Source organism: Mustela nivalis, assembly GCF_964662115.1.
Source record: "Mustela nivalis genome assembly, chromosome: 1".
NCBI lineage: Eukaryota > Metazoa > Chordata > Mammalia > Carnivora > Mustelidae > Mustela > Mustela nivalis.
Genome location: NC_139020.1, coordinates 31579948 through 31599319, shown reverse-complemented (window position 1 = coordinate 31599319; position 19372 = coordinate 31579948). Strand labels below are relative to the sequence as shown.

General features: G+C 37.3%; 1 protein-coding gene across 1 annotated transcript in view; it reads left to right on the top strand.

Moving 5' to 3' along the window:
- ROBO1 (roundabout guidance receptor 1) overlaps window positions 1-19372 on the top strand; it is a 1158618-nt gene that overhangs the window by 667641 nt on the left and 471605 nt on the right. The gene's annotated exons all lie outside the window — the stretch shown is intronic.

Sequence of the window (19372 nt, the reverse complement as noted above, 5' to 3'; positions counted from 1 at the left end):
AGCCGAAGGCAGAGGCTTAACCCACTGAGTCACCCAGGCGCCCCACCCATGTATGTTTAATTATCACAACATATATAAAACAGGTGACATTGAAACCTTGTCACCAAGGTTTAAAGTGCTAAACTTTAAAATGTTAATGATAATTTTGCATGAAATTCACTTCGCTGTGAGCCCTGTGAAGTTGGAGGGAGTATTTATGATCATTCTCCATTGAATACCTCAGTTTATTACAGAATGACTTGTTTATGATGGGTACTTCCTATTTGTTGATTGAATCATTCAATCAGTGAAGCATGTTAATCTTTGATTCCCCATCCAAAAGAGAGTCCTTTGAGGATACCCCTCTGCTATGTTCATTTCTTCATACTTGCTAAGTCTGGAGTTCCTCCCTTGCTGCCCCCAAAATCACATCCATAGTTTAACAAATTTTGAGGCAAACTTTTCTTTAAAGAACATTATTGTTTAAAACTATTTTTCATCATGTGGATAACAAATAAGAGCTGACTGATCTTGAGCATTTAAAGTAATAATTTTGACAATATCAATAGTTTTTAATTTTCCCTAGAAGATGAAGCTTGATTATTCAAATTCACCAACTTCTAATTTGACCTGTCACATGCAATGAACAAGATGAGACCTGGAGGTTCTTTGCTGTTTGCATATCAAAGAATGTCCACGGAGTACCGATGATTTGCAGGATAATTAAATCTTTCTGACTTTTACTCCCATCGCTGTGCTGTAATCGCTCTTGCTAATGCACCATTGACCTTCTCACTAACAAATTCATTAGACGTTCTTCCATCTTCTTTACCTTATTTGAACTTTATCTTAAATTTGCAATTTTTTTACTCGACCCTTCTTAAAGTAATTTATATCAGCCATAAAGTATTGGATTATGTTGCAGTAGTAAACAACCCCCAAATCTAGTTTCTAACAAGGCTGTTCCCTCCTCACTTACATAAGCCTGGTTCTTCTCTACACCATTGCACTTAAGGCCCCAAGCTGTGGGAGAAGCTTCTCTGTGTTGCATTGTCTCTCATTATGGCAGGAGAAAAGGAGAATTTGGTGACACACATCCAGCCCTTAAAGCTATAGCCCAGAAGTGACCCATCTCACTTCTATTTATGTTTATCAGCTAAAGCAAATTAGATCGTCAAGTCTCATTTCAGGGAAGTATGATTATTGCCCCAGGATTCTTCTAGCTGTCTTTCATTCCACTCAGATCCTTTCTTCTCTGCTTTCTTGTTTTCTGTTCAACCTTAAATCCAGTGGATTTCAGGCCTTGACTGCATATAGGATTCACTTGAGGAGCTGGTTGAAAATGTAGCTTCCATTTCCTGTTTCAGTTTGTATTCTGTATTTTATTTGGAGGCACTTTCAATTGAAAAGAAAGTTACCCAAGGCATGCCTGGGTGGCTCAGTCGGTTAAGCTTCTGCCTTCAGCTCAGTTCATGATCCTGGGGTCCTGGGATCGAGCCCTGCATCGGGCTCCCTGCTCAGTGGAGAGCCTGCTTCTCTCTCTCCATTTGCTCTTCTCTCTGCTTGTGCTCTCTCCCTCTCTCTCTCAAGTAAATAAATAAAATATATTGTTTAAATTACCCAAAATAGAACCGTGGATGTCATCTCTGAGAAAGGCATACAAAGGGCATAGTAATAGGAGTATCTGCCCCTTGGACAGGCAATAAGGGCATATACACTGTAGAAAAATTGTAAATGATAATAAAACTACTTTAAATTTAGTCTCCTTTTCATTTTCATGCACCAGCAATTCTACACGACATCAATGATAAAATATTTTTCCCCTAAAAATACCTTACTGAGCGGGCACCTGGGTGGCTCAGTCAGTTAAGTATCTGACTTCCACTCAGGCCATGATCTCAGTCCCAATCCCAATCTTGGGATTGAGTCCCAAGGCAGGCCAGGTTCTCTGATCAGGAGGAAGCCTGCTTCCCCAATGCCCCCCCCCACACTCATATTCTCTCTCTCTTTCAAATAAAATTAGAAAAGAGTATCTTATTAGTGTAAGCTGTAGGCAGTTGTGCTTACTGTCAAGTTTTTTTTTATCTTTTTTAATTTTTTTTTTATTTTATAGTGGTTTTTTAAAAGATTTTATTTACTTATTTGAGAGAGAGAGAGAGATTGAGGGAGAGAGCATTAGAGGACAGAGGTCAGCAGGAGAAGCAGACTCCCCACTGAGCTGGGAGCCCAATGCGGGACTTGATTCCGGGACTTCAGGATCGTGACCTGAGCCGAAGGCAGCTGCCCAACCAACTGAGCCACCCAGGCACCCCTTACTGTCAACTTTTAATGAAATTTTCAAATTAGTACATTTATTATTTATATTTTATAAAAATGGTAAGTTTACATGAAAATTAATGAAGAGAATTCCCAAATTATATAGTCGGCCATTGACACCTGTGGACTCAGTCACACAGATTCATTTCCAGAGTAAATTCTTAGGGTTCAGAATTATTTTGAACTCCCTTTGGGATTTGTGTCTCCAGACCTTGTGGTATCATATATTCTCACATTTAAAATGGATAGTATCTTGATTGTAAGAGTAAAGTAATAGAACTTGAGTTACTTCAGTTCCCATTCTATGTGATAGAATAGATATTGAGGTGTGTGTGTGTGTGTGTGTGTGTGTGTTTAAAATTTAAAACTGCTAAAGCGCGAACTACAAAGTATATTTGTTTGGCAATAGTAAATTTTAGCTTATACATGAATACTTTACTCAATTTGATTAACATCTTATATTTGAAATTAATTCTTTTTAATTATTAACCTTCACTTTACAACTTAAGAATGAATCAAAAAAATAAGGATAATTACTGATTATCATGTTTAAGGCTTAAAATAATTTTGTCATATTGAGGAGTAGGGTATTTTTTTTTAAGATTTTATTTATTTATTTATTTAGAGAGAGAGAGATCAGAACTAGGCAGAGAAACAGGCAGAGAGAGAGGAGGAAGAAGGCTCCCCACCAAACAGAGAGCCCAATGCGGGGCTCGATCCCAGGACCCTGAGATCATGACCTGAGCCGAAGGCAGAGGCTTAACCCACTGAGCCACCCAGGTGCCCGAGGAGTAGAGTATTAAAACATTATTCACTCTGGGTTTTAATTATGCTAAGTAGGCACTGATCATTGATTTCTGCCTCTGTAACTACCTTCCACATCCAAAACAATCCAAACAATCATAACATTCTAAACGTCATTTTCATAATTTTCTCCATTTGGATGCCTAACAGGCTCTAAAAATTCAATATCCAGTAAAAACAAAATTCTGAACTTCCATTCCCCCAGCAAACCTATTCTTCTGAGGGTTCCCCATCTCAGTGAATAGCACTCTATTCCTTTTGAAGCTGAGGACAGAAATCTCTGAAATTATCTTTGATTTTAATCTCATTCTCATTCCCAACATTCAAAACAAAATGAAACAAACCCTTTGCCCACATGTCAGAATTTATATACTTCCCCAGTCTCTGCCCAAACTGACCCAAACAGCCATCGTCTCTCCTGTAGGACAGACAACGCAGGTAAAATTCCACTGTTTTCCCTCTACCGGTATTTGCCTCCATACGGTCTATTCTCAGCCCAGCACAGAAGCTGATCCCCTTCCTATTAAATCAGGTTAGGTTGTCATTATTTATTTATTTATTTTGCCCAAAACTCCCCCAATGTCTTAGCTCATTCGCCCTACACGATTGGCAGGATGTTTATCTGACCTTTTTCTTTTTGAACTCTTTTGCAACTCCTCTTTTCCTCATTCACTCAGATTGAGTCACACTGAAATTCCTAATGTCCCTCAAACACTCCAGAAGTGTTTCCACACGAGAGCCTCAGCACGTGCCCAGAACGTTCTTCCCACAAACTCGCACGGTCTGTTCCCTCAAGTTTCTCAGGGCTTGGCTGAAGACCCTGTAAGTGAGATCTAATTAAACTACTTTGCTCTTTTATTATTTCCCTATTCCTTATCACCATGTAAGACCATATATATTGTTATATTTGTTTATTTTGTCTTCCCTACTAAAATTTGATCTTCATAAAGGTAGGAATTATTGTCTGTTTACTTGCCTACTTCCCAGACCTGAATATTGTCTGGCACATAGACACGAAACACATAATTCAGTGACTATATCAGTGTAACGAAGATGTGACATTATTTTGAATATAATGAGAAAATAACCTGCAGATAATTTCTTAAAAGAGAGCTCTTGATCTTTCAGAAATCTAAACATAGCACAAAATTATAGTTACTAAAATCATGTGTTATTCTAATGTAAAAGACAAGCAGAAGGATAAAACTTGTAAGAATCCAGAAATAAAATTAACTATAAATGGAATCTCAAAGGACTTTCTGTTGGACAGATGGTATTGGGACTCGTGGCTGGCAAGACAACTAATAATAACAGGAACCATCTTTTATTGAGTGTTCACAATGGAATGTCATTGTGTTTCATTCAGCTATCGCAAGAGTCATGTGAAGTAGATACTATAATCATCAGCTCCATTTTACAGTTAGGAAAATAAAGGTTCAGAGAGATTCAGCTCAAAGTCATAGAGATAATGAATGGCAGAATTAAGATTTCTTTTTTTTTTTAATATTTTATTAACTTATTTGAGGGAGAGAGTGCACGCAAGAGAGAGCACAAGCAAGGGAAGTAGCTGAGGGAGAAGGAGAAGCAGGCTCCTGGCTGAGTAGGGAGCCTAACGTGGGGCTTGATCCCAGGACCTTGGGATCATGACCCGAGTCAAAGACAGATGCTTAACAGACTGGACCACTCAGGCACCCCATAACCAAGATTTGAACTAAGATGTATTGTACTCCAAGGTTTCTGTTTTTAAATTCTGAATCATATTATAATTTGTTGAGCAAAAATTATATTGAAATACCTACCTCACTTCTTACACACACACACACACACACACATACACACACAACATTACTATTATAGGACCTATTTTCTTTGCTCATTGAGAAAAAGCAACTCCTCATTCCTTAAAATTTATCATGAAGGGCGCCTGGGTGGCTCAGTGGTTAAGCCGCTGCCTTCGGCTCAGGTCATGATCTCAGGGTCCTGGGATCGAGTCCTGCATCGGGCTCTCTGCTTAGCAGGGAGCCTGCTTCCATCTCTCTCTCTCTGCCTGCCTCTCTGTCTACTGTGATCTCTCTCTGTCAAATAAATAAATAAAATCTTTAAAAAAAAAATTTATCATGAGATTGCAGTAATTCAGTCCCACCTTCGGACTCCACTTCTTACTCTAGTTCTCCTGCTTCTTCCACCACATCTGCAGTTACTTCCTCCACTGAAGTCTTAAACCCCTCAAAGTCATAGATGAGGGTTGGAATCAACTTCTTCCATACGTCTATTCATATGGACATTTTTACCTCTTCCAATGAATCATGAATATTCTTTATAGCATCTAGAATGGTGAATCCTTTCCAGAAGATTTTCAATTGACTTTGCCCAGTTCCATCAGAGGAATCACTATCTATGGCAGCTAGAGCCTTACAAAGTGTGTTTCTTAAATAACAAGACTTGAAAATTGAAGTTACTCCTTGACCCATGGGCTGCAGATTGGATGTCATGTTAACAGCCAGGAAAACAACATTCACTTCATTGTCCGTCTCCATCAGAGCTCTTGGGTGACCCGGTGTATTGGCAATGAGTGGTCATATTTTGGAAGAAAAAAAATTTTCTGAGTAGTAGGTCTCATCAATGGGCTTACAATGCTCAGTCAACCACGTGGTAAACAGATGTGTTATCATCCAGGCTTTGTGTTCTATTTATAGAGCACAGGCAGAGTACATGTAGCATCATTCTTCAAGGCCCTAGGATTTTTATTTTTAAGATTTTATTTATTTATTTGACAGAGAAATAGAGAGCACAAGTAAGCAGAGTGGCAAGCAGAGAGAGAGAGAGAGAGAGAAGCAGGCTCTCCGCCAAGCAGGGAGCCCAATGCAGGGCTCAATCCCAGGACCCTGGAAACATGACCTGAGCCAAAGGCAGCCCTTAACCAACTGAACCACCCTGGCTCTAGGATTTTTGGAGCAGTAAATGATCATTGGTTTCAACATAAATTCACCAGCTCCATTAGCCCCTTAACCAGAGAGTCAGACTGTCCTTTGAAGCTTTGAAGCTAGACATTGACTTTTTCTCTCAAGCTACGAAAGTCCTAGATCACACCTTCTTCCAGACTATTCCATCTACACTGAAAATATGCATTAATTATCTTAGCTGGATCTTCTGGGTCACTTGCTGTAGCTTCTACATCAGCACTTGCTGCTTTACCTGCCACTTTTATGTTACGGGATGTCTTTCCTTAACTGTCATGAACCGGTTTCTCCTGGCTTCAGACTTTCCTTCTGCAGCTTCCTTGGCTCTGTCTCTTCCTTGGCTCTCTGCAGCTTCCTCAGCCTTCACAGAATTGAAGAGAGGACCTCGGTCTGGATTAGGCTTCGGTTTAAGGGAATGTTAGGACTGGTTTGATCTTCTATCCAGACCATTAAAACTTTCTCCATCTCAGCAATAAGGCCATTTTACTTTCTTACGATTTGTGAGTTCACTGGAATAGGCTTTGAATTCCCTTCAAGAACTTTTCCTTTGTGTTTAGGGCTTGGCTCACTGGCATGAGAGGCCTGGCTGTCGACCTCCCTCTGTCTTTGACATGCCCTCCTCACTAAGTCTTTTCTGGCTTTTGATTTAAAGTGAGAAATGTATGACTTCTCCATTCACTTGAATGCTTCCAGGCTACTGCAGGGTCATTCATTGGCCTAATTTCAAAATTGTTGCATCTCAGAGAACAGGGAGGCCTGAGGACAAAGAGAGAGGCGAACTGTGGTCGGTGGAGCTATCAGAACACACACCAATATTTATTAAGTTTGACATTATATTTGGTCATGTTTTGTGGCACCCCAAAACAATTACAGTGATAACACATAGACTGCTGATTACAAACCACCATAACCAATATAATAATAATGAAAAGGTTTGAAATATTGTGAAAATTACCCAAATGTGACACAGAGAGATGAAGTGAGCAAATGCTATTGGAAAAATGGTGCCAGCGGACTTGCTCAACTCAGGGCCACAAATGTTCTATTTGTTATTTAAAAAAAAAAAAAAAAAAAAAAAAAAAACACCCACCCATGATACATGCAAAGTACAATAAAGGAAAATGCAATAAAACAAGATAGGGTTATAATGATATATCAATAAAATTGATTAATGAGCTATCAAAAAGGATGGCATACATTTTATATTTTAACATGGAAAGTGTCTTTTTTTTTTAAGAAGATAAGAGATAAGTAGATGTTCATCTAATGCTAACAGTGGCAATCATTAGGTTTAGGCATTTTCAGTGACAACTTTCTCTATGTCCCTACTGATTGAATTTTCTATGTGAAAAAGTAGCAATAAGTATGTATTTCACTCACATGTGGAATTAAAGAAACAGATTCTTAAAAACAGAGAACAAACTCATGGTTGCCAGAGGGGAGGTACGTAGGGGTTCGGATGAATGAAAGAGATAAAGGGAAAATAAAAAAATAAATAAGTCAGGGACGCCTGAGTGGCTCAGTTGGTTAAGCCACTGTCTTCGGCTCAGTTTGTGATGCCGGGGTCCTGGGATGGAGTCCCGCATCGGGCTCCTTGCTTGGCGGGGAGCCTGCTTCTCTCACTGCCTCTGCCTGCCTCTCTGCCTGCTTGTGTGTACTCTCTCTCTCTATCTCTGGCAAATAAATAAAATCTTTAATAAATAAATAAATAAGTCACCAAGATAAAAAATATAACATAGGAAATACTGTTAATGAGATTATAGTGATGTTGTTCAGCAATAAATGATGACTACATTTATCATAGTGAGCCCTGAGACCTGTATAGTGAATTGTCATGTCATATTGTACACTTGACACTGATATAACACTGCATGTTAATTATATTTCAATTAAAAATTACTAATTAAAAAGGAAGGGAGGGTGGGCGGGGGAAGAAATAAACAATTTGTGGTAAATTTTAAGAGGGAATTTAGATGAAACTTAGATTTCTTCATCAGGATATACATTCTCTTTTGCTAACGTGATTAATACATTCTGCCTTGTATAACATAGACTGTGTGTGTTAAAAATAAAATCAACTTCACTAGAAGTGCCAAATAAATATTGTCCTAAAATTTTATTTTGGAAAATAGATGAGTCTTCCAACAGTTCACATCCAATTATATACTTAAATTCTTTCACTCTAATTTTTCTCAATTTTGCCAAATTCACTTCTCAATGTGTTTCCCTTAAGTTTATTAAGTGGATAAAATATATCACCACAAAAACGTACCACGCAGACATATATATCAATCCAAGGGATTCAAAAAGATTAATTTTATATTATAAGCATTCTTAAAAATAAGAAGCCTACAGTATGATTAATTCTCATTAACAATTAAACATTAATAATTATAAGCTAAATAACTTTTCTCCACAAAGGAATGAAGATAAAATTTACAGCTGTTTAAAAAAAAATTACAGTCATTAAATATCCAAACTTGTTCAGAATACTGAGTCTTCTGCTGATGGCAAAAGAAAGATCCTTTGTTTTTAAGTAAATCAAGTTAATTGGAGTTAAAGGCATCCATCTTACCTATCCTGTGACCCTCTTTACAATGTGCTCACTGTGTTTATTTCGAAAGTAATTAAACCTAACAATCCAGAATATACAATGTAACCTTGTATTATTTTTACAACATTGTTAAGAAATTGTATATTTTGAAAAAAGAAAACGTGAACTCAAAGAACTACTAAAGAATTTAACATCTATATGACTTATTAGATAAAATAAGCTTTAGGTCATTCTACTTTCTGGTATTTTTCTCTGACCAGTTACAGTCCAATGTGGCTTTACGATAGTAGATTAAACTTTGCCTAATTTTTATGAGAAAATTTAATCCCATCCACTTTAACAAGATAGAGGATGCTTAGAACGAATCATTTTAAATCAACTTAGAAGGTATTCTGTTATACAGGGATCACACGGCAGATAGTACAGCAACAGAGTGCTTTCCCAGATCATATAACTGGCGGAATTAAAGTCTTGCCCCATGAGAAAGAGACCAAATTTAGTGTGAAATTGAACACAACAGTCATGAACACTAGTTGCGTTTAGTATTGTGATGCTATTGTTTGCCGTGACAGAAGGCGACAGAAAGAATCTTTTTCCTCTCCCAAATCGTTGAACTCCCACCAACGATCACAGTCAATAAGTTTTAAACATATGTAAATAGGGAAACCCTTGGTACCAGGGAATCACAAAAATGTCCGCTTAATTAACAAGTCTTTAGAAAGACCTGTTTCGGCAGTATTTCAACACTTCATAAACACAGTTATGTCTGGGGTGGATTAAAATGAGTTGGGTTACTCAAACTCTCTTCATCACACTTCTTATCCTCCAGCAAAATATACATTTTTTTAAATAAAAATTACCCTTTTTTGGCCATTAGCCACTCCGATTTCAAAAACCAACAGCCTACTTTAGGCTCCTTTTTCCCATGATCATTACAGAAAAGAAACAAAGAAAAGAAAGAAGGGACGATGGGAGGAGGAAGAAGAAAAGGAAGGAGGGAAGAAGGCAGGAGTGTGGCAGAAGGAAGGAGCAGGCGGAAGTAATCCGTGTCACTTCCTTTGAGAGAAAGAAGAATTAGTGAAGGTTATTCTATTTTAATAATCGTATCATTACATGTTTGGAAACCTGCTACTCCAAAACTTAGAAATTGTAATAGTTTTGAATTCACAGGAAATAACTGCACTGTTTATATTTAATCAGCGAATTTTAGGCTTATATGAAAACATTAGAATTTCTAAAATGAATGTTGTATGTGTAAAATGAAGGGCTGCTGCCTTTTTTAAGCTAGAATTGATTCACAAAGAACGGTGTCTCTGACTTCTCAGCAGACGAATGCCTAGAATTCCTTCTATGCTTTAACACACATCATCTCCTCTGGTCCTCCAAGGATTAACTACACTTTTCAATGAACATTAATACTTGCTAAATAAATATGATTTTAAAAAATAATGTCTATTAATGTCTATTAATGCTACAGAGATTATTAAAGGCAGACATCAAACCGTTCAATAATTTTAGTGAATTAGTCCACACATCCCCTTTAAGATTCTTACATATCTCTAGGAAATATGATCCAGCACTAGTTCCTGAAACGTTCCTGCAACTAGCAGGGAAAGAGGAACAGACTCCTAGACGACTCTCTTCAATGTTCATGATTACCAAACGTGGTTAATCGCTGCGTAAGAATTCATTCTGAAATTAAGTATATTTTGACATACGTAGGTAGAATTTTTTTTTTCTTTAATTTGCTTCTTTCTACTTACAAACTTTTATGAGTCAGGAGGGAGAAAAGCCTGATTCTATGGAAATGAGGATTCTACCTCTTGTTTTTTCCTGGAGTGTAAAGTCACTTCATTTCCTAATGATCTCCCTCTAGTGGAGAGCCGGCAGTCTGCAGAGAAAACCTGGTAAGGACGGTTCTGGCCGTCAGCAGCCCCGGCAGCAGCTAATCTTTCTGAAGCATTCTTATGAAAAATCCAATATGCTCTGTAGAAATTTGTCCAGCTTTTCATAGATCAGTTAAATCTATTTCTTGCATTGTAGCAGAAATGTAAAATATGCACTCTACTCACAATCAGCTGGTGTTAATATAATTGCGCATTCACAATGCACGTGTTTAATTTTTAAAACAGACATGAGGTTCTAAATATATAATTTAATACTAATTTCTGCTTTTCCGTGCAAGTTATAAAAAGACTATTAAAATTGTTTGAACTCTGCAAAGAGCTATTACCAAACCCCTACTCGAAAGATCTACTTTGATACATTTCATGTGTATCCATTAGGTTGCTAGGGTACACGATAAACGTCAATCTGTGTTTTAATTAGTGTGTGTCTTTTATCAACTTATTTGAGCTCTTGCCTTTTATGTAAAAATGAATTGAATCATATTTATTCCTCATGTGCCTGTATAAATGTTCTGAGAATTATTGATAGCTTGCCCCAGGAGCTCCCGTTAGACAGAGGAGAGACAAGGGTCCTTTTCAGCCATCTTCACAGCCACGTCGCTTTACAGAGTATTTGAAAAATTCGGCCAATAGTTCCACTACATTTAACTATTAGGAACCAGAAGACAAGTTAACTTTCATTTAGGCAAGCTGAGGCATTCTTGAGGAGTTTAATTTAATTTTTAGTTTAATTTAGGGGCATGCACTAAGGAGAAAAATGCCAAGAGAACTGGAGTTGAATCAAAATGGTATCTTGCAGAAGAACAATGCAGTCCTCACCCAGTCCGTTGTGCCATTAGTATGACAACCTGTGATTCTTTTTTGCTAGAAAGCTTTTGAAGGATTTCTTTGGGCATAAAAATCATTGTCCCTTGGATAAGGATAAAATTCCACATAACTTAGACAAGAGAAAATCCACTTGTTCATTACCTAATTGTGAGCTAGTAAAGGGCTACGAGGGTCCCCTATTGATCATACTCCCAGGGCCCAGCACATTAGCTGGCCGATAACACGCTCTTAGCAGACATTTCTATAATGAATGCATTAACTAATGAATTTCGAAGTTATGGAAGCTTTCTTCTTCATCACCTTAGTTCAAATTAGAGACATGCCCTTAGTTACATACTGCATTCACTGTTAGTTAATCAAATGGCTGAAACTCAGAGTAATCAAGTTACTTCCTGAGGCCAAAAGATATGAATTTCTGTCTTTACGCATAGTACTTAGCATTTGGCTAAACGTGATTTTTCTTGTCTTCTTCCAGATGATAAAGATCATCATATCTTCCTACTTCCGAGTCACAAAATCAGAACTGTTATCATTCCCTGAATCAGGAAAAGATAATATCCAATGTTTCAGTGCTATTTACAGAAAGCCTCCTGTCTCTGTCTCAGAGCTCAAAAGTTCATCCCTGTCTTATATACTGTGATCTCGTATTCTTGTTCTCTCGCTTTGATTCTACTTATGAATATTGCCTGAATTTTTGTTGTTGTTGTTGTTTCTACATTGCCAAACCTTGCCCATCAGTCCTTTAAACCTTGGATCAGATCTCCTTCGTGAAACCACAAGAGACTAAAACTTAACTATGCCCACACAACATAAATTAAATCAGCATGACTAACCATGTTCCAATTATGCACATTAGTATTTCTAAATTTTTGTGGATTAAGATACTTGTAAAGACCATATCAGAGCAAATACCTTTCAACAGAAGAGTTCAGAATCTCCAATATTAGAGGGGCGTCTGGGTGGCTCAGTGGGTTAAAGCCTCTGCCTTCGGCTCAGATCATGATCCCAGGGTCCTGGAATCGAGCCCCGCATCGGGCTCTCTGAGAAGCAACGAGCCTGCTTCCCTTCCTCTTTCTCTGCCTACTTGTGATCTCTGTTTGTCAAATAAATAAATAAAATCATTTTTTAAAAAAAGAATCTCCAATATTAGATAAATAGAGTGTAATTCTAAGCATTCAAATTATGTTGTATCAATGATTTAAGTGTCCCCTTTGTTAAAATATACAACTGAGGGCGCCTGGGTGGTTCAGTGGGTTAAGCCGCTGCCTTCGGCTCAGGTCATGATCTCAGGGTCCTGGGATCGAGTCCCAAGTCGGGCTCTCTGCTCAGCGGGGAGCCTGATTCCCTCTGTCTCTCTCTCTGCCTGCCTCTCAGTGTACTTGTGACTTCTCTCTGTCAAATAAATAAATAAAATCTTTTAAAAAAATAAAATAAAATATACAACTGATAGGATGTTAAATTTGGAAGATTTTATTAAATTACTAGTGTGTATGCTTTTGTTAAACTATACTATTCAAAAACCCTTGAAGGGCCGGTGTTTATACAGAGAAGTACAGCTTCAAATTTTTCAAATTCAAAAATTTCTAAATAGAGATGAAAAATATTGGCAACCAATACTGTCTGTATCATACATTAATCCTTACTTTATTAAGGGCATAATTTTAAATTAAATTTAAATTGATTTACAGTTAGTGTTCACTACTGTTTCTCTTATGAGAAACTACATTAAGAAATACTGTCCATTTCCTATCTTATCTTAGTAGGATTGCAGGTGTTTTCGATCTTTCTGATCAAAATCTCAGTGGTTGACTTTTACTGAGTTCTGTTGTGTACTAGATAATGTCCTGGTACATGTTCTCTTGTGCAAAGCATCTCACTTAGTGATTAAGAGTATGGATTCTGGAATCCAAATTTCTGGGTTCAAACCTCAGCTCTACCATTTAATAATTGTGTGATTTGGGGCAAATTGCCTAATGTAACTAAACTATAATCATAGAACCTTCTTCAAACATGCATTGTAGGAATACATTAAAAGCATTTAGAAAAAATCCTGGCACTTAGAAAGCATTCACTCGATATTAGCTACTATTAAGATTCACAATAACCTCATAATTTTTATTATTCTTATTTTACGGACAAGGGAACCGAAACAAAGACAAGCAAATGACTTGACCATTGCAACACAACTAATAGATAGCAAACAGAATTCAAATTCAATAACTAACTACGCTTTCAGACAAGAAATTAGCCCACCTTACAATAATCCAGAAATGTTAAAGTTATTTGGTTTTGCTTCTGGAGTCAGTTGATATAATCAAATGAACAGTGTTGTAAAGCTCGGGCTTTTAAGGTAAAAAACACTGGATTTCTCTACACTAATATGAAAATTATCACCAGCCAAGAAATGATTTCTGGCAGCAAAATGCTCGTCTGTAAGACTAAGACGCATTCCTAGAGTTCGGCTCAGGACCAGAATTGAAATTTCCTTTGTGAAAATCTTCATATAGTAAATTCTTTCCAAAGATAATATGTCTCTCCAGACAAGAAGCTTGCGAGAATTCTCCATCACTGAAAGAATACCTGTGAATTAAAGGGCGTTCATTGGTGCAGTTAAAAGCTCTACTTTTCCCTCATAGTAGTTTCCTCAGACCCTGATGGGCTCGCGTGAAATAAAACAGAGTGTTGACATTCAGCTGGATTGGGCTATAGTTCCTACCATTTCCCAATGAGAGCTTTTCCCAGTTAAGAGTGAAATTGGATGGGGGCATCAGGGGTGGCTCAATGGGTTACATGACCCACTCTTGATTTCACCTCCAGTCATGACCTCAGGGTTATGAGACGGAGCCTCATGTCGGGCTCTGCACTTACTGTAGAGCCTGCTTGAAAGTCTTTCTCTCCAGGACACCTGGATGGTTCAGTTGGTTAAGCAGCTGCCTTCGGTTCAGGTCATGATCCCAGTGTCATGGGATCGAGTCCCACATCAGGCTTCTTGCTCGGCAGGGAGCCTGCTTCTCCCTCTGACTCTGCCTGCCATTCTGTCTGCCCGTGCTCACTCTCGCTCCTCTCTCTGACAAATAAATAAATAAAATCTTTAAAAAAAAAGTCTCTCTCTCTCCCTCTCCCTGTGTCCCTCTTCTGTCCTTGCATACTCTCGCTCTGTCTCCCACTCAAAAAAGAAAGGAGGGAAGGAAGGAAGGAGAAAGAAGGAAAGAAAGAAATTGGATATTTCAGGGCACCTGGGTGGCTCAGTGGGTGAAAGACTCTGCCTTTGGCTCCGGTAATGATCCCAGTGTCCTGGGATCGAGCCCTGCATCGGGCTCTCTGCTCAGCGGGGAGCCTGCTTCCTCCTCTCTCTCTGCGTCTCTGTCAAATAAATAAATAAAATCTTAAAAAAAAAAAGAAATTGGATATTTCTCTAACAGGGAATATACCATGATCACAAAGAATAAAATGGGCTTGTTTGAGCATGGTGCTTTAAAAAAAAAAAATCATGGTTTAATGTTTATTTTCAGTTGACCCCAGATTGTTATCTTTTCAGGCATAAACTGCTCTTTAGCTGGTTTATTTCCAATTCCTAAGGAGAAAGCAATGGTACGCTGTAGATAGATGAAGGTAGAATCTGTATTGATCCATACATAAAAAGATAATAAAACAATAATTTGCAAAATCTTCACAAACTCCTATGTTTGAAAACAGCATCAAAACATATACTTTACCTTGGGGCTTTTCCATTTTCTGCCTAAGAGCCAAATATCTTAAACCCTCTTGTTTGTTTCTTCATGTCCTTATCCAACCCCTTTCCAATCACTGTCCACAAATAAACAATTATTTTGATCACTCAAATTTAGCTAGATGCATTTCCTCAACGTGTGCATAAAGCATTCCTGAAAGCCTCATTAGAAGTCAACAATATGATAGTAGAACAATACACTATAGGAAGCAAGAAAGATTTCATTCCCAGGGAGCAAAAATAAGTTCACTATGCCTCTTTTCAGACAGTGGGCAGAGAGGAATGGAAGTGAGAAGGTGTCAAGGAGGAGCCAAGCATTGGGTGGGCCAGCCAAGATGGCGACTGTCAGGAATGTCTACTCTCTTCCAACTGGGATTGGAGGTTTAGAATCAAACTGTGAAGATCAGGACCCTTTTCTTCTATCCACTGTGAACATTTCTACCATGGTTTCATCTATTCATTTCATTAATCCAAAACGCTGTTAGCAATTTATTGCCTTCATTTTAACAAAATTCATCATCATCGATTTGGTTTTTATCACATAGTAAATTTAAATGCATCCAGAATTACATATTCATTAGATGGTATGCTTGTAAAAATATATCCTTACTTCACACTTAAGATTTCTACTGTACACTAACTTGTACATATGACATGTATAACCTTTAATGAGATTATATGTGTAGAAGTAGAAAAAGATCTCCTACAGACAGTATATGACTTTTCTAGATGGCAAAATTCCAGTAGACTGGTGATTGGTTCATGTAAATTTAGTCAGTGTTCGAGTAGGAAATGCTGTTTGAATGATTAGAACAGTTAGCTCTTCCAGCTACGGATTTCTTTAAGACAACTTAGGCATATTCTTGTGTGAGATAAATTATTTTTTCAAGGTGAAATAATATCACAAATATCATTAGTTAAAAGCTTTCAAATTTTAAAAGTCGTACTGAGGTTAGCTTTCTATGTAATGTTCTATATATATATATATATACACACACACATACATATGACATATACATATGTATATGTATATGTGTGTATATTTAACATTGAATGATAATAAAAATATAAAATTGCCTTTCACCAAAACTTCCCGTTTAAGAAAATGATATTAACAGACTCTAAAGATGGTTTAAACTTGAGTAAATGATCAACATGGGTAATGATTAATGTACTACTAAATGTCGCTGTTGTTAATAGTCTTGTTAATTTAATCGTTTATATTATCTTATATAGCACACATTTTCTGGATGTTATGTCAGATTACCTATTCCCCCCCTCCACTGCCAACTCTGTGAAGAAGCTCTCCTTTCCACACTGTCACAAAAGCTAGATTCCTATGAAATGGGCCAAAGAATGAGATCTTTCAAGGCCTGACATGAAACTTCAGCCAGGCAGTTTGCACAAACAGCTCAAGGTCCCTTTTGTGTTTGCTAGCCCCACTGTGTCAGCTTTCTTGTGTTGGCAGCTTTGGGCTTTTCCGAGGAAAGCCCCAAAGAAAGTTGTTACCAGCATATATTCTACAGTTCACAGACTCTCAAAAAGGACACATTAAAACAGTTAGAATCCCCAGGGCAAATAGGGAGATTAAGTAGCCTTCTCCTTCACAGAAGCCCCAATCAGACAAAGCTCGGTATTGTGTATTCAGGACACTATCTCTTTCCAGCACTGAACTTTACTATTGTGCTCGAAGATTCGAGTTTACAAAGTGTTTGGGGGGCTTTGCATAACGGTTCACTGGCACCGCCATTGACAGCCATCTGAGTGTGGGAATCTTTTAAAAAGACGTGATGCCCACCAAATGATTGACCTATTGTATTAAGGCAATGGCAGCATCTTAACACGGAGGGGGAGGGCGGGAGAATTCTACACTAAAAAAAAAAATAATAATAATAATAATAGTAATAATAAATCCCAATCAGGACAAAATCATGTGTACTTCAGTAGTCATAGTACAGAGTCACGTGTGCCCATCTAATAACAAAAGGTGCATGAGTCCTTGGTGGAAGATTTCTGGGACTCTCTAAGTTGATTTTCTGTTCAGAAAATCTTCCATTGTCCTCTTTTTAAAGTGTGTTCCCGTTTGACGAAGTGTCACACTTCCTCTCTTAGATTTAGATACATGTACTGAACTGTAGCCCCTAATTTGATTTGCCGTATCAGAAAGCTGCATTCTTTGGACGCAGTATACCAGAATAGATCCCTAGGTAAACTGGGGGTTCATGGTCAATAATCTAGATCCCAAGGTAAACTGTGGGTTCATGGTCAATAATCTAGAAAAGGTTAAGAAAAACCTGAATCCTTAAGTAAACATAAATCCTTAATTGCTCTAACCAACTGGGAAGAAATGGTACTTATTTGGGTCAGAGAAGGTTTCATCTAAAGCTTTTTAATATACCACCTTGAAAACAGGAAGGGTGTATGAAATAGCATAGCCATGACCTTTCCTAATGTTTACATACTACTTACTCATTTCATTGAAGGATCAAACATGTTTTAATAGGCATTAATAGCAATAATACTTCATGCAAATGTTTTTCTTCCTAACTCTTGTCCGCTTTTGTACCTTTTATGCTTAGTCTTTAAATTTCAGTTTAAAACCATATAATTTAAGGGAGGGTTTTGAATTTTGAGAAACCATATAGGAAACTGAGAAGTATTCTAATTCTTTTAATTGAAAGATACAATGTAATTCTAGGCTTTTGGATTTTATAGAGTATATGTTCAGGTCCCTGATTCATACAAAATATGAATGTGCAGCAAAAAGTTTTATTATATGAATAGCTAGAAACACATATTTTGCTGGAAAACTTGAGGAGCTAGCTCTCAATTTCTCACTGTAATTTCATATAATAGTCAAGTAACCTAACTGAAAGTTAATATTAAGAAATGAAAGTTTTCAGGGCACCTGGGTGACTCAGTGGGTTAAAGCCTCTGCCTTCGGCCCAAGTCATGATCCCAGGGTGCTGGGATCACGTCCCGCAATGGACTCTCTGCTCAGCGAGAAATCTGCTTCCCTTCCTCTCTCTGCCTGCCTCTCTGCCTACTTGTGATCTCTGTCTGTCAAATAAATAAATAAAATATTTTTTAAAAAAAGAAAGTTTTCTTGAAAATAAACCTTAAGGAAAACTTGTATTACTTAAAGAATGCTTATTTACATGATGGTTTTAACAATACATATGGAATGTGTCAACAAATAATATATTTTTCACTTTATTGTATTTACTTTTTTAAAAAGATTTTATTTATTTATTTGACAGAGTGAGAGAGAGAGAGAGCATGAGAGGAGAGAGGGTCACAGGGAAAAGCAGACACACTGCTGAGCAGGGATCCTGATGTGGGACTCGATCCTGGGACACCAGGATCATGACCTGAGCTGAAGGCAGTCGCTTAACCAACTGAGCCACCCAGGCACCCTATGTTTTCGCTTTTTAAATAAACACTTGAGGACAAGACTGTACACTTTTATAAGCATATCACTCTCATTATCATGTAGCTTATATTCATGCTCCAATTTGTCTCCAATATATGCAACCTTTCGAAACAGGAAAATGCATCATTAAAAATCATCATAATCTGAGGCTTTGATCCTGAGTTGTGTTTTCCATAATATATTTATCTTGACATTATGCAATTTTCCCTGTGGTCATTTTGAATTAAAGAAATAGACCCCAATTTATAATTTGGGCCATCTTTTAAACAGGATAAGCACTCTGGTGCTTTCAAAAAAAGGTCTATAACTTTTACAAATTGCAAAATACTTGAGGATAATTTAGGCACTGTAGGTTTTATTTTTGTCTGACATTAGTCACTTCTTCTTACTTTAGGCTTAATTTCATTAGTTATATTTAATTTTTACCAGATCACAAAACAATTAAGTGGATATTGAACACATTTGACTAAAAGGATGCAGCTCCCATAGGGAATTATTGACAAGTATTGTTCTCTGTTAGCCGTATTGTAGACAAAGCAAAAACAACACTTGTTCAATCATTTTCTAAATTGACAGGCAGCAGTCTCTCAGTCCACCTCTCTTGACTTGTAACTATTTTAGGTTTATTCATCAGAAACTTTAGAATAGCGTTATGAAATAGATTAGAGGTTGTAAGCCTCATTCCTTAGAAAATATTCTTACTGAAATGAGTGATTCTTATATAAATTTCAACAATTTTTGTGTCTATGAAGTTCGGATATTTTTATTTTTTTAAGTCCTAGAAACTAGGTTTTAAGTTCTAGAATTATATTTAAGAATTACCATGAATAATATATGTCATATGCCTTTGCAAGAAAACAT